Source organism: Pezoporus occidentalis, unplaced genomic scaffold, assembly GCF_034315485.1.
Source record: "Pezoporus occidentalis ecotype Australia unplaced genomic scaffold, CSIRO_AGI_Poc_V1 ctg52, whole genome shotgun sequence".
Lineage (NCBI taxonomy): Eukaryota > Metazoa > Chordata > Aves > Psittaciformes > Psittacidae > Pezoporus > Pezoporus occidentalis.
Window position 1 is genome coordinate 1,454,191 of NW_026915858.1, and position 13,458 is coordinate 1,467,648.

The window sequence follows — 13,458 nt, forward strand, 5'->3', positions numbered from 1 at the left end:
ATTTGGAATAGAAGAAACCTTAAACTAAATGGAAAAAATGGTTTCCTGTGCTGATATCCAATTAAAATTAAGCAAACACATAAAATAATAACATGTGTAGCCAGAACACCACAGTCATTTAAGATGGGTTTTATTATCTCAGATTGAATGGGTGGAAAAAATTATCCGCAATGACAAAAACGTCTTGTGCATGTTATTCGTAGTCCAAAGTCAGCTATCTGGAGCTGGCTGAATGCAAATCTTCAGAAAGCCACTCACTCTAAATGCTGCCTTTGGGGAGTGCTCAGAATTACCAGATAGCAGTAAACCTGACAAATGGTGGGTAAGAACTATTCACATGAGAAAACCTCTGAAAAGACTCTGTTTTATAAAATCTTTTAAGAGTGTGACTTTTTGTTCCAGTTCTAGATTTTCCTGTGGAGAAGCCCTAAATTTTTGTGAACTCTTGTCACTATAATTTAAATTTGCAGTATCTCCTCTCTGCTTTTCACCAGTATATCAGGGTTTTACTATGACTCTGTTTTAAAATTCCCCCGGTAGGGTCCTGTTACAGAGCTCCTGTGAAGCTATACAATTTTCTGGTGCAGAAATAAATAATACCTGTGTTTGCACTGACAGTTATCCTATCCATCTAATTCTCATATCAGCAGCATACCTGTAAGAGCAATGTAAAGTAGACCTTGGTTCACATATTTTAAGAGTATGTTCTACTCTATCCTGAAAAATTTCAGGTCTATTTGCATTCCTCATCTACCATTGCTGTGAACTACTTGTGCAAGCAAAGCATGCAAATTGTGATTTAAGGAGACAGATTCACACAATCATAAAACAGCCCAGGTTAGGAGGAACCTCAGAAGATCGTCTAGTCCATCCTTTAATGGGAAAGAGAGCCTAGTTGGGATTAACTAGAACCCTGTCCAGTTGCATCTTGAAAACCTCCAGTGATGGGGACTTCACCACATCCCTGGGGAGGTTTTTCCAGTGATTGATTTTTTTCACTGTAAAAAATGTCTTTCTTATACTAAAATGAAACCTTTCCCCATTCAACTTGTACCCATTGCCCTTTGTCCTCTCCAGTGTCGCTCCTTTTGAAGACAGCTTCCATCGTCTTTTGTAGCTGCCCTTTAAGCACTGGAAAATTCTGTTGAGGACCCCCCTGAGCCTCCTGTTCTTCAGAGTGAAAACACCTAACTGATTCAGTCAACTCATTTTTCAGTAAAACAAAGAACTAGTAAGAAGCAAACGGCACTACCATGCATTAAAACAAAGAAACAAACAAAGTCACATTTTGTGGTGCAATATTTTCACTGTTTCGCATAGGGAATACAACTCCAATACCATTTTGGTGGGAATAAAGAGGGCTGCTTTATGGATAGTGGGATAACACAAGGCAGGATAAGGTCAGGCAGCATTTGCTTTCACTGTATTAATAAGTGTAAAGCTATTATCTGGAATCAGCAGTTTCAAGTTTAAACTAGTTACAATTACAAATTGCCAATCAAAAAAACAAAATAAAACCAGACCACCACCACCATCACCCCCCCCCCCCAAAAAAGAAGCCCCACAAAGCAAACCCCCAAAAACCAACAACCAAAAAAACCCATGCACATTTTTCACAAATGGAAAATGATTTTCTGTGGAAGATTTGAAAGATTTTGGCTTGCTGCAACAAATCTCCATCAAGAAAATAAAATGGGGATGATGGGTGGATTCAGCGAAATTGTACCAGATTTGAAGTTATTTCAGTGCAGAAGAGTAGAGCTTGTGCCCAGAATAGCTGTGTGCAATGTACAGTTGCTGTTACATTGTTTGCTTTTCAATATGTACTTAAAAAATGTTCATGTTTCAGCCTACAACTCATCTGTAAAATTTTAAGGAACAGAAATTATCTAAGTTATTTTTAATGTGGAAGTTTAATTCAGTCATAAAAATAAGCCTGACCTCAACCCGAAAAGAAGCAATTAACTGAGTTTATAAGAATTGTAAGGGCTTGTGGTTTGGCACTTAGATATGTGCTTGTCGAATTGACCATTACAGGGTAAGTGCTGACTCTTCACTGATGGTGCCAATTACTCTTAATGGGGAAAATCTACTCTGTTTTTCTACAGTGTGTTTTTCTTTTTTAAAGTAATAATAATGACCTAAGATGTACCCGATTGACCACACTAGAGATTGAAGTACTTTTAATCCCCAGGGGACAAAATAGAACAAAAAGGGCAAATGAGCTGATTTAGAAGTGTCAGCTGAAATTGCCAAGAGACTAACTCTGTACTTGGTTCTACTACTTATTTCTTTGATGCCCTTTGGGCAGACGATTTCTCTATTCCCAAGCATTGCAACTTGCTAATGGTAAATCATACTGTTGTCTCTTTAAAGGGAAAAAAAATGTCATTTTTCAAGTATTTTCATAGTGAAGTATGTGTTACTCACAAACATGCATGTCATCCTTAAGTCAGCCTGTGAAGGATTTCTACCTAGGTGTCTTAGAGCCCTTAAGAATTGATAATATTTTTAGTCATCATCCCCTTGTTCCTTTGTAGTACCTTTAGTCCTCAGTGTTGCTTTTTTAATTTAGTTGTATCTACAAAGCCAATTGTATTTGGCTGAAGGCACTTCATTATTGGATGGTTACTGTATCCACAGTATTGCAACCAGCTCCAGAATGCACAGCCTTTGCATTCAGATTGGTTTGGTGCAGCTTATTTTGGCAGTCTGTTGAAGGACTTTGCTACTGCTGTTGGACATCAACAATTATATTAATGTCAAATATATCAAATCAAACTTTGTAAGTTATATAACAAGACTGTACCTTGAAATAGACACCCTCCTGTGATTTTTCAGCTTTTACCATTAATAATCTTTTCACTTAACTGATGCAGCTAATTTGTAAACAGATGCTCACCAGCAGCCATCTAAACTGTGATCACTGATCCAGTGCAATAAAAGGGAAAGTCTCAGGAGCATATCATCTGTGTTTCTCCCACTTTTCCCTCCTTTGCTTTGTAGTAAAATCTCTCTCTAGCAGCTGCTGCATTAATAATGACCTTGAATAATACACAGTGCTTGCTCTAAAGAGTTAGAGGAAAAAATATTAGGGTTTTTATTTGAGTTTATGAAAGTGTACTTGAAAAATTGGTCAGCTCTAAGTTTTTTCTGCTCCTTTCCCTGTGCATATGCAGTAAGGTAGCAGCAAAAAGCAGGAGCCAGACAAGGTGTTCTAAATGATCGCTATTTGGGAGACAGCGCCAGACAACTGCTAGTGAAGGGGGGAGGTTCTTCCAGAGTTTGCTAACAGAGAAAAGAACCTGTTATGGAAAGGAAGACAGAAGAGAATGGAAAGGTCATGCTTGTTTGTAGTCTTTGCATTAATCAGAATCTGTGGAAATGGAGCAAGAGTAAAATGCATCCCATTTATCAGCTCAACTAAAAGTAATATACACTGCCTGCCCACATACCTTAACCCTCATACTAGGAATCTGGAACACCAAGACACTTTTTTAATTTGTTTAACAGAAACTCAGGCACATTTTGTTTGACAAGACAAACCTCACGAACCTTCCTCAAGTCCAGTGTATAATAGAATAACTTTCTAACTTTCTTCTACTGGGTGAATTTGGTCTGAGCTTGTCAGGTCCTGTAGCATTTAAATGGAATAATGACCAGTTTTGGATGAACAGAAAGAAAGTAAAACTCAAATCCTGCTTGGGAATAGAAAATGTCAAAATTTACAGACACTGTTTTAGTAGCAGTAGTATTAATGTTGTGATACTGAAGTAAAATTAAAATGTATTGGTCAGTTTTCCTTTAGTTATGTGTAGCATGGTTGGCACTTACCTGTGTGTGGCAATTGATGGGCTTCTAGCTGCTGTAGTTTAAGGACTGAAAAGCTAAATGTTCATGTGCAGAGATTACTGTTCTGTGCCCAAAGCCTTCAGACAGATTTTGGAGCTGGTGAACAGAGGTGTATTGCCTGTGATTAAATTGAGATGGGTAAATCGGACTTGATGGATTTCATGGTTTTCCGCTTTTTTCCATTTGCTTGTAATCTGTAACCCTGTGTAGAGTGCGTAAGTTAAGTGTCTCCCAAGATCACAGAGAGCAGCAGGACCAGCCTGGAGTAAGCTTTTGCTCTACGTATGTGCCAGTACTGTCAGAGCAGGCTCATTCCCACATAGTCACTCTGGAAGGTGATTAGCATGTTAGCCAGTTTATTTTCTCACTTGCAGGTAGGTGGTAGGCTGTATCAGTGCTCATTTCCAATTCCTTTCAAGAAGCAGTCATTTCTTCAGATATGTTTGGTAGTTTGACAGCTGGTTAAAAATGAACATTTTTTTACAGTTGCAGGAAAGGAATGGAGTTTGTGACTGGTAGAGATGCAAAGAGTTCATGGTATCATTGACAAATCACTTCCTTTACATAGGCAGATAGGTCAAACTATCACGTTTCATCATACTATGCACGTCTAAATAGGATTCTGCCTCCCTGGTTGCCTTAAGGTGGCATTATTTTACAATATACTATAAAAATAGTTAATGTTTTTTCATCCTAGTAATTAATATACACTGTTTACAGATAGAAGGATTTATAACAATACAACATTGTAAACTCTGAAAATCCCTTTAGAAACCACTTAATTGTGGTGAAATATATTAAAATTATTATCAATATATAATAGGTTATATTAGCCATGTACAAAACAGGGCTAGTCTAAATACCTAATCCTATTTATCATTAGAGTATTTTTATAAACTGTTGAATTATCTGTAATGTATTAATGAATTGTATCTCTTTAATTTATAAATGTGATATTGGAGGAGTGGGATAAGACCACAGTTACGGAATTTGTTGCCTTCTAGCATAATTTGCTATATAATGGTAAGAATAAAATTATATCGCTGGTGGTGGTGCAACAAAATGTAAATGTTCTGTAATATTTTTTCTGTGACCAAGCTGTTTGCTACTGTCAGTAGCATACTAATTCAAAATATACCTCTTTTGGTTCTAATTAGGCTTCGGGGAACCTGATCTAGTGGAAAGAATCCTTGGCCATGGCAGGGGGTTGGAACTAGATGATCTTTAAGGTCCCTTCCAAGCCAAAGCACTCTATGATTCCATGATTCAACTGTAACTTATGTCATACACATTTCCCATAAATAGTTACTTTTGATGAGAAAAACACCTTCAATTGAGTTTTTAAATGTTATTTTTCTTAATACTGAGCCTGATTCCATGGCCACGTCTACAGAGATATTTATTTTTAATGAGGAGTTATTTGTGCTTTTAATATTAAAGTCTCCAAATTCTACTCAGAATTATTTTCTGTGGTAAGTGTAATACCTTCACATATCATCCACTCCTCCTCCACCTTTAATCATTAAAGGTGAAATGCTAACCCTGCAGAAGGCTGGAGGTTTTCTCATTATTAACTCCAAAAGAAACAAGATTTAACTAGATGACTTTTAAAAAAGGAGTATGTGTAACATGGCCTTTATCGCAAGGTAAAATCCAAAAGCTAGTTTATAAAAAGTGTCTGATACCCAGTTAGATTTCAAAAATTGGAGCAAAGCAGCAATCAACATTTTCTTTAGAATTCAGTGGGCCGTACGGGCTTTATTTCACTGAGGTCTTTCAGAATCTGACTGAGTGGAGAGGAAGAAAGTACTGAATAGAATACAAAACAATGATTAGGAAAATAAGTCTGAAGAAGCCTATTCAGATAAAAAGTTCATGTTAAAACTATTACCAGATCCAGATAATAGATGCTTAAAATTGGTAAGCATTAATGTCAAGTAATTTCATTGTTGCACCAATTAAAGGAATGTATTCCATCCTTTCTGTCACAGAACAAATTAGGCTATGGGAAATCTAAATTAAACAACTGAAATCTTTGCCCATGAAGTTACCTCAAAGAACAGAGCTTCATCATAGAACTATATATAAGTTGAACTATTCAAAACTAATACTGGCTTCTGCCAAATGTGTTATAAGGTCTGGAAAGCATTGTAACCAGTTTTTAGAATCAAGCCCTAAATTGGGCAATTTTTGTTCCTTAATTTTCATTGAAAATTCTCCACTTTGTTGTTCTAAGGACCTGGTGTTCCTAACTGGATATCTTCTTCCAGGTGTTGCACCAGCCTCTTTTCCTTGATGCCATCACTCAGCATATGGAGCCAATATCTCAGCCTAAGGCAAATGCATGTAGAGCCAATATTAACTTCCAAGTGATGCACCAGGTTTTCAAAATAACTGACTTCAGATACCAAATACTGCTGATTCAAAAATATTATCCATTCCCCATCTTGTCTGCTTGCATTGTAACTGCACACACTAGCAGCTGTCATTTATTGATTATTCAACGGGCGCAGAGATTATTATGTTGCTGTCTTTGTTAATAACAAGAAAACATACATTTTGACTCAGCTAGGGGCAAAAGTACAAGTGAAGACCAATGGAAAAGGTGAGCCCTTCTAGGAAGAACTCTGATAACTTTTAGAAATAAAGCTCATAAATTAACTGCTTAAATAAAATTATAATAACTTTCCTAATAAAAGATTTTATCCCATTTTTACTATAGTTACATATTTTGTGATTTTCTTACTGTTTGACAGCCTCCTTCTGAACCTTTGGGATTGTACCAAGTTTTGGAGGTTTAAGAGGAAGAGCATTTACTGATTCCCAATTCATGTTGGCTTAATTAATTAAAAGCACCTAAATAATTGTCTAGAGACTTCATTAGCTTTCTGCTTCCTTGTTTCCTAGAGAACTGTGTTATATAGTAATGGAGAGTGCAAGTAGGTGGAAGTGAGATTTTATATCTGGACGACTTAATTGAATAAAAGTAGTTGAAATCCTATTTCATCTTGCCAACAGCTGCTGCACCTATTTTTAGTCAAATAAACAAAAATGTTTTGGTATTTAGATGTTGTATGTAGCATTTGATGACTGGAAGGTTAAAGTAAGGCCTTCTCTTGATTTTGTTGCTACTTGTCCTTAAGAGGGTTTTCAGCTTTCCCATAGCAAGCATAGAGAAATACTGCTGTCCACACAGGAACATAGTGACAGTTAATTTAACTGCTGGGTGGTGTAGTTTACTACATAAAATACCTCTGGTTCTCATTTTCTTATGACCACTGATTGGATCTAATTCACATGTTCTCCATTCAGATGTTCTTCCTCTTATGGGTTCAAACTTAAACTGGGGAAGTTTAGATTGGATATTAGGAAGAAGTCCTTTACTGTTAGGGGTGGTGAGGCACTGGAATGGGTTGCCCAGGGAAGTTGTGAATGCTCCATCCCTGGCAGTGTTCAAGGCTGGGTTGGACAGAGCCTTGGGCAGCATGATTTAGTGTGAGGTGTCCCTGCCCATGGCAGGGGGTTGGAACTAGATGATCTTAAGGTCCTTTCCAACCCTAACTATTCTATGATTCTGTGATAATATTTCTCCTTTCTTCTGATTTCAGTAGTTGCATTCCATCGCTTAATCAAATTACACAAAGTTTCAGGATTTTCACTGTTTGTGTGACAGGGTGGGTGATAGGAGCCATCTCTAATAGGGTTTTGTTACCTGCAAGGCCTCACTTGGCTTTGGAACACTTGGGTGCATAAAGTATAAAATATCTGGTGACAATAGAAACTAATTCTTATAGGTGCTAAAAAATTACTGTTCTCAGTAAAGTTGAGGCTCAAATTAATAATAATAAAAAAAATCAAGACCATAAAAAGCCTCCATTCACCTCAATTAAGCATGCAGAAATTATAACAAGTAATTTACAATTAACCTTGAAAGTTTGTTTCTTAATTACTGTCTATTTTAAGGTAATATCTTGTATAAACAGGAAAACTTAACACTTTAATAGCTTTTAAGCTATTAGGTTACAAAGAATTATAAATTTGGAATATTTGCATCTTGAAATTGTGGAATTATTTACATCTTCAAATATAACCACTAGCATAAAATAAAGTAAAGGTATCATAAGCAACTACTATATCATAATGACTGTGGGATAAATAAAGTTTAAAAGTTTTGGTTAAGGTCTTTCAGAGAAATAAAAATACTTTGGGGGTTGTTTTTTTTCTCTGCAACATAAGTAAAAACTGTTAATTCTTGAGGAGGCTGCATATATTTGGCACCTACCTTGGTATTTTCGTGTAGGCTGGTTTGAAGAAGTTGGGAATGGGGATTTACAGTTTCACAGCTAAACCTGGCACGGATTTTTGATAGCGGTGACCACCACTATAATAGAATTAAAGGTGCATACAACTATCTAGACAGTTTCAACTGAAAATTCCTAGGGGTTTAAAGTTCATGTTAACAAACTTTTGCAAACATATGCTGTGAATTGTCTGAAGCAGACAAAAAATTATGCATATGAGAAATAGATCAGAAGTAATTCACCTATCCACAGTAACTTTTACTATAGATATGATGGCTGACTAAAAGTTAATTAAAAAATAAAAGATGTATTTAAAATTCTGCATGGTACATTTATAAGGTATGCTGACACACCAAAACTATTTCCAGGAAAAGGGATTAACAAATAAATATGTTGCATTTTCAAATTTCAATATTAAAAGAGACTGCACACCAGGAGCATTTAAGTGAAATAGTGGTTAAGGATTGGTTTGGTTTGTTTTTAATTAGCAAGCCAGAAATCTGTACAGCAACAAAAAACATAGGCAGCAATGCAAATTAGTACATACTCCAAAATACTAGAAATTAAGTTCATTTTGTTCAGCAGCATCAGTAGGAGCATAAGAAAGAGATGCAGTCAGACCATCTGGACCATGAGCTGTTTCTGGCAGTGGTCAGTCACAAATGCTCAGGAAGGGACTTACACTATAGGAGAAAAGAAAGGTGGTGTAGTGGTCTGTTGCTTTGCCTGTCCAGATCCTGACAGTCTGAACCTCAGGGAATCCCCTGACCCGCAAGTGTTTCCAGTTTCTTGTTTAATAGCTCCTGAATGACCTTTCTTTCATTGCTTTTTGTAACACCCCATGACAATATGTAACACAGGTTGATCAAGTATTATGTATGTGCTTTTTTATTTTGAAGGGTCTGCCTGATAATCACATTGATTGACTCTAGGTTCTCAGGTTCTGAAAGGCAAATTATTATTCCTCATTCATTCGCTTTCTCTTGGTTATTCATGATTTTACAGACTGCTATCATGTCTGTCCTCCATGGTCTACTTTCTGGTTTGTGATATTTCTTGTTATATGAAAACCTTCATAGATCTCTCGTAATCGTTATCCTCTTTCTTCCTGCATTGTTGGTTTTGGAGTTTTTTGTTTTGTTTTGTTTTTAATATATAGTTTGAGGTGAAATGACCAGAACTCTGCTTGGAATTTATGATGTGGATATGCTAAGCTGCATACTAGCAATGTCTTCTGGTTTCTTTTGTATTTTTTTCCTCATAACTGTTCTGTTTGAGATTTGAGCAGGCAGTTTCACAGAATCATATAGTGACTCTTGTTTTTCTTGAGCAGCAGCATCTGACTTGCAGCCACTTACTGGGCATGAGAACACAGGGAGGGAGAGTTCATATTTGAAATATTTAGCATTTATCAAAATTTAATTCAATCTGCTGTTGTATAATCTAGTGCATCAGTACCCTGAAGTCCTACATCTCCTCTCAACTCACTTTTTACTTACCTCAGAAATTATATACTTTCAGCAAATTTTGTTATACCATCAGTCACACCCTTCTGTAGATAATTTAAGGTGATACTGAACAGTTCAGGACCTGCTAAATGCAGCTACAGTGGTTAACCCCCTTCAGTGTGTTAACAGAGCTCCTGTGCCTTACCTTTATTCCTGCTTCTGCCTATTGCTTTTTCCATGACTTTCTATCCCAGATCGGCTTAATTATGTTAGAAAATATTGAGAGGAATCATGCCAAGAGCCCCTGGAAATCCAAGGTATATGTTAAATAAATTTTCATGACCTTGTATGTTCACTAATTCCACACAGGAATATGCACAGAGTTGTGAGACATTGCATTCAACAACAAAGGTAGTGCTGAGTCTTGTTTTTCTATTGCATTTATTTTAATTTTCATTCATTCTACCCTTTATCATAGTTCCTATCATGTTGGCTGTATGGACATCTGTTATATTGATCTTTTTTTTGACAGATTTCCCCTGGATGTCTTTCTAAAACACAAAGACACATTTTGTGACTTTTTTTTCCTTTAGTACTGAAGGTGGTTTGAATGATAAATTCCACACTAGGGGTAACAGTCCAGCAGTTTAGTATTTGACTTGCCTTAAAACAGAGAGTGACCATTATGTTGATCCAGCTAGATGCTTTTGTCCATTTTATCAATTTATTTTAAAGCCTTTGATAGTTTTTGCTGCAGCTATTGTCATCAGTGCTATCTCTTCCTTCAGATTCTTCAGATTAGATTCTGCCACAAGTGAAGAAATAGGTCATTCACTGAGACCTCTTCTCTTTTCGTGGAAGAAAAAAGAAAAAAAACACTTAAGGTTTTCATTGAGCTGTTTTTGCTAGTTAGTATTTCTATATTTTTAGTAGCAAAATTTATCTGGCTGAACTGGCAGTTCTCTACAATTACCTGTGTAAATCCTGTGCGATGGGGAGAAGTGAGCACTGGGGTGAGGGGCGGTTATGGCAATAGGAACACGTGATGGCATAAAATGGAGTTTTGCAACATCTGAAAAGTTTACTCTTTCATCCCTCATTTTGATGTGGACACTGAAATCCATTTTACTTGCCACTCAAAGAAATTAATTCTAAAGAATGGATGAAGAGAACTTTCTAAAAGTGATCCTGTTTGTAGTAACTGCCTTGATGTTGTACATATGCATCCCAGACAACTGTATCTGATCACGTGGGGAATCACATTCCTGTGTTATTGTCTAGAAAGCTACCTCCACACTCTTTGTACTTACATTGCCTGAGCTTTGATGGTGTTTTTCCCTGATGTAGATCTCAATGACACCAATTTACTTATAAAGCTTTTCTCTCCTGCTGGACTTGAAAAGCATAGCATTCTTCCCATTGAAAGAAATACATTATTTTCAGCATTTTATGCTCTCAGTTTGATGGAGGTATAGAAATTTTTATGAAGAGGATTGTATTCTTCTTTACTGTGCTGAGTGCAGTGAAAAAGGCAGTTATTTTTCTAGCTGCTGCTGCTTCATGTTCTTTGTGTTGTCTGAACTGCCTGGTCACAAGTGGGTGTTCTGTGATTATGATAGCAATGAATGACAATGATACAAAATTAATGGTTGATGTAGTAGCAACTGATATCCAAACAGACCTGGAGATTAAAAAAGTGTCATGATTCATCTTAACCGGCAGTAATCATAACAAGAGTTTACACCCAACTCCACATTAGCTGCCATCCGTTTCATTCGAGAATATTGTCTTTGGTAGTTCCTTCAGGAACAAATATTTTGTGCGCTGAAAAATCCTGTGCCCGCTCTTGCTATTTACTGGCCACAAATCCAAGTGGTGCATGAACCACATCTGTTATTGACATGCCCTGGTTCTGGCAAGGCTTAACCATGTGAAGAAAGTAGAAAGGTCTGGTGTAATAGCAGCAACTGGCAAGCAATATACAAGAAAACCTGAAATAATAACACAGTAATTCTACTACTAAGTAGTTTATGTCCAGTATTTTAGGTCTTTTAGAGATGCTTGAAATTGTGAAACAAGATTTCTCCTAAGATAATTTGAGTGAGGTATCTACAATAATGGATTTTTCTTGTAAATTTTTTAACTTTTGTTTTTATTTGGGAGGTTTCCTCCAAAGGGTGCACATACAACTTTATGCACTAGCACAGAATTTCATACTAAAAGGGGGGAATGAGCGAAGTGTTAGGAAATATCATGAAGATAAGTTCAGACTGTCGTTAGGGAAAACAAGGCACACAGGTTTTGATTTTCTGTATTTTGCCCTGAAGAAGCATGGGAATCAAAGCTCAAACTAAAAAGTTGCAGGAAACCCACATTTCAAAGAAGTCTAGATTTCATCCTTCTATCATGTCAAGTAATAAAATAGCAAAATGTCTGTGATTTCTGCAAAATTGAAAATGGAAAAATTTAAAAGTATTAATTGTGAAATTAGACTAAATGTTTTATGAATGTTGGCTTGGGTTGGTGGGTACAGAGCTAAATTACACTCTTGCAGGGTCTGATTGCTGGTGTGATATTGGTAGGTACTTTAAAAAATTGAGGAGAAGGTGACAGGGAAACTAAAGGCAATTTTAAACACTTTCAAGCAACTGTTCATCACCGTGTGCTGAATGAACTGGTTTCCTAGTGATCAAACTGTGCCATGTACTGGTTTCCCTTGTAAACCCTACCCAATGCTTGCAGCTTCAATGGATTTCTTCCACCCTGTGTAGCTGCACATTTCCAATATGCTAAACAAACACACTTAGCAAATATTTCAGATGGGGATCTTTGTCAAAACAAAATCTATGGTGTTCACCTCAAGTCATTACATTTTGAGGTCTCAGGGGTCTGCCTTTTCAAGATACAATTTTATTAAAAGAATGAAAGCTGAGCTTTAGTAGGAGGTAGCAACAGTTAGTGTGTGAATCACCTGAACTCCATTGGGAAACAATCACGTAAGGAATTTATCAGAGAACACTTTAAATATTTTCAAGAGAAGGGTTTGTATATTGCTAGCAGTGAGATGCAACTTCTCTTTCAAGGGCTAACTCCTTTTTTTCTCCCATTTGATAACCATTTTCTTTCTTCTTTTCCTTATTTTGATGGGGGTTTTTTGTTTTTGTTTTTGCTTTCCTTTATTTCTTCTCCTGTGAGTGGAAAAGTCTTTTGCTTTGTTGATTTTGTTTTTTTTCTTTTCTTCCAGGAAACTATAGGTCAGCTTCCCCTTTCATTCATTCTTTCACAGTAATATAACTTCTGTTGATCTTGTGTGGGTCTTTCTAGAGTTATGTCACTTAGGTGAGTTCCAATTCACTCACATCCTGTGAGCATGGGTAATGTGGCCCTAGTTTGCTGGAAGTTTTTGTGAACAAAGAAGTCAATGTTTCGGGTATACATTATTGTCTCTACACTTGGGATATCCATATAAGTGACACCCAGTGTTACAGATCAGCTCAGACTGTAGACTGTAAGGGTAGGCATTACTGTTCCTTGGGCAGATGAGGATTCATGACACATCTCTGATAGGTTTTACCCATTACCTGCTGAGTGACATTCCTGCTGATGCCTCTGGCCTGTTGATGGCATCAGCAGCCACTGTCTAGCACACAGCACAAGCAAAATCCTACCTGTTTAAGTAAGCTGCGGTAGTGACAGATAGCTTGGTTTGTGATGGGTATATTGGAATCAAGCATGAATCTAATTTTAACTGTGTTTGGGTAAATAGTGTTTCTTCCTTCAGTGACTCTTTTGCCCTCCCTGAAACAACTCTGAGCGCTGCTCCCTTTGCAAATTCAGTCCTTCAGACGGGACAGATG

At 36.8% G+C, this 13,458-nt stretch overlaps 1 protein-coding gene across 9 annotated transcripts in view; it reads left to right on the forward strand.

Moving 5' to 3' along the window:
* Nucleotides 1–13,458, forward strand: part of RGS7 (regulator of G protein signaling 7) — a 275,987-nt gene that overhangs the window by 173,089 nt on the left and 89,440 nt on the right. The window lies entirely within an intron of this gene.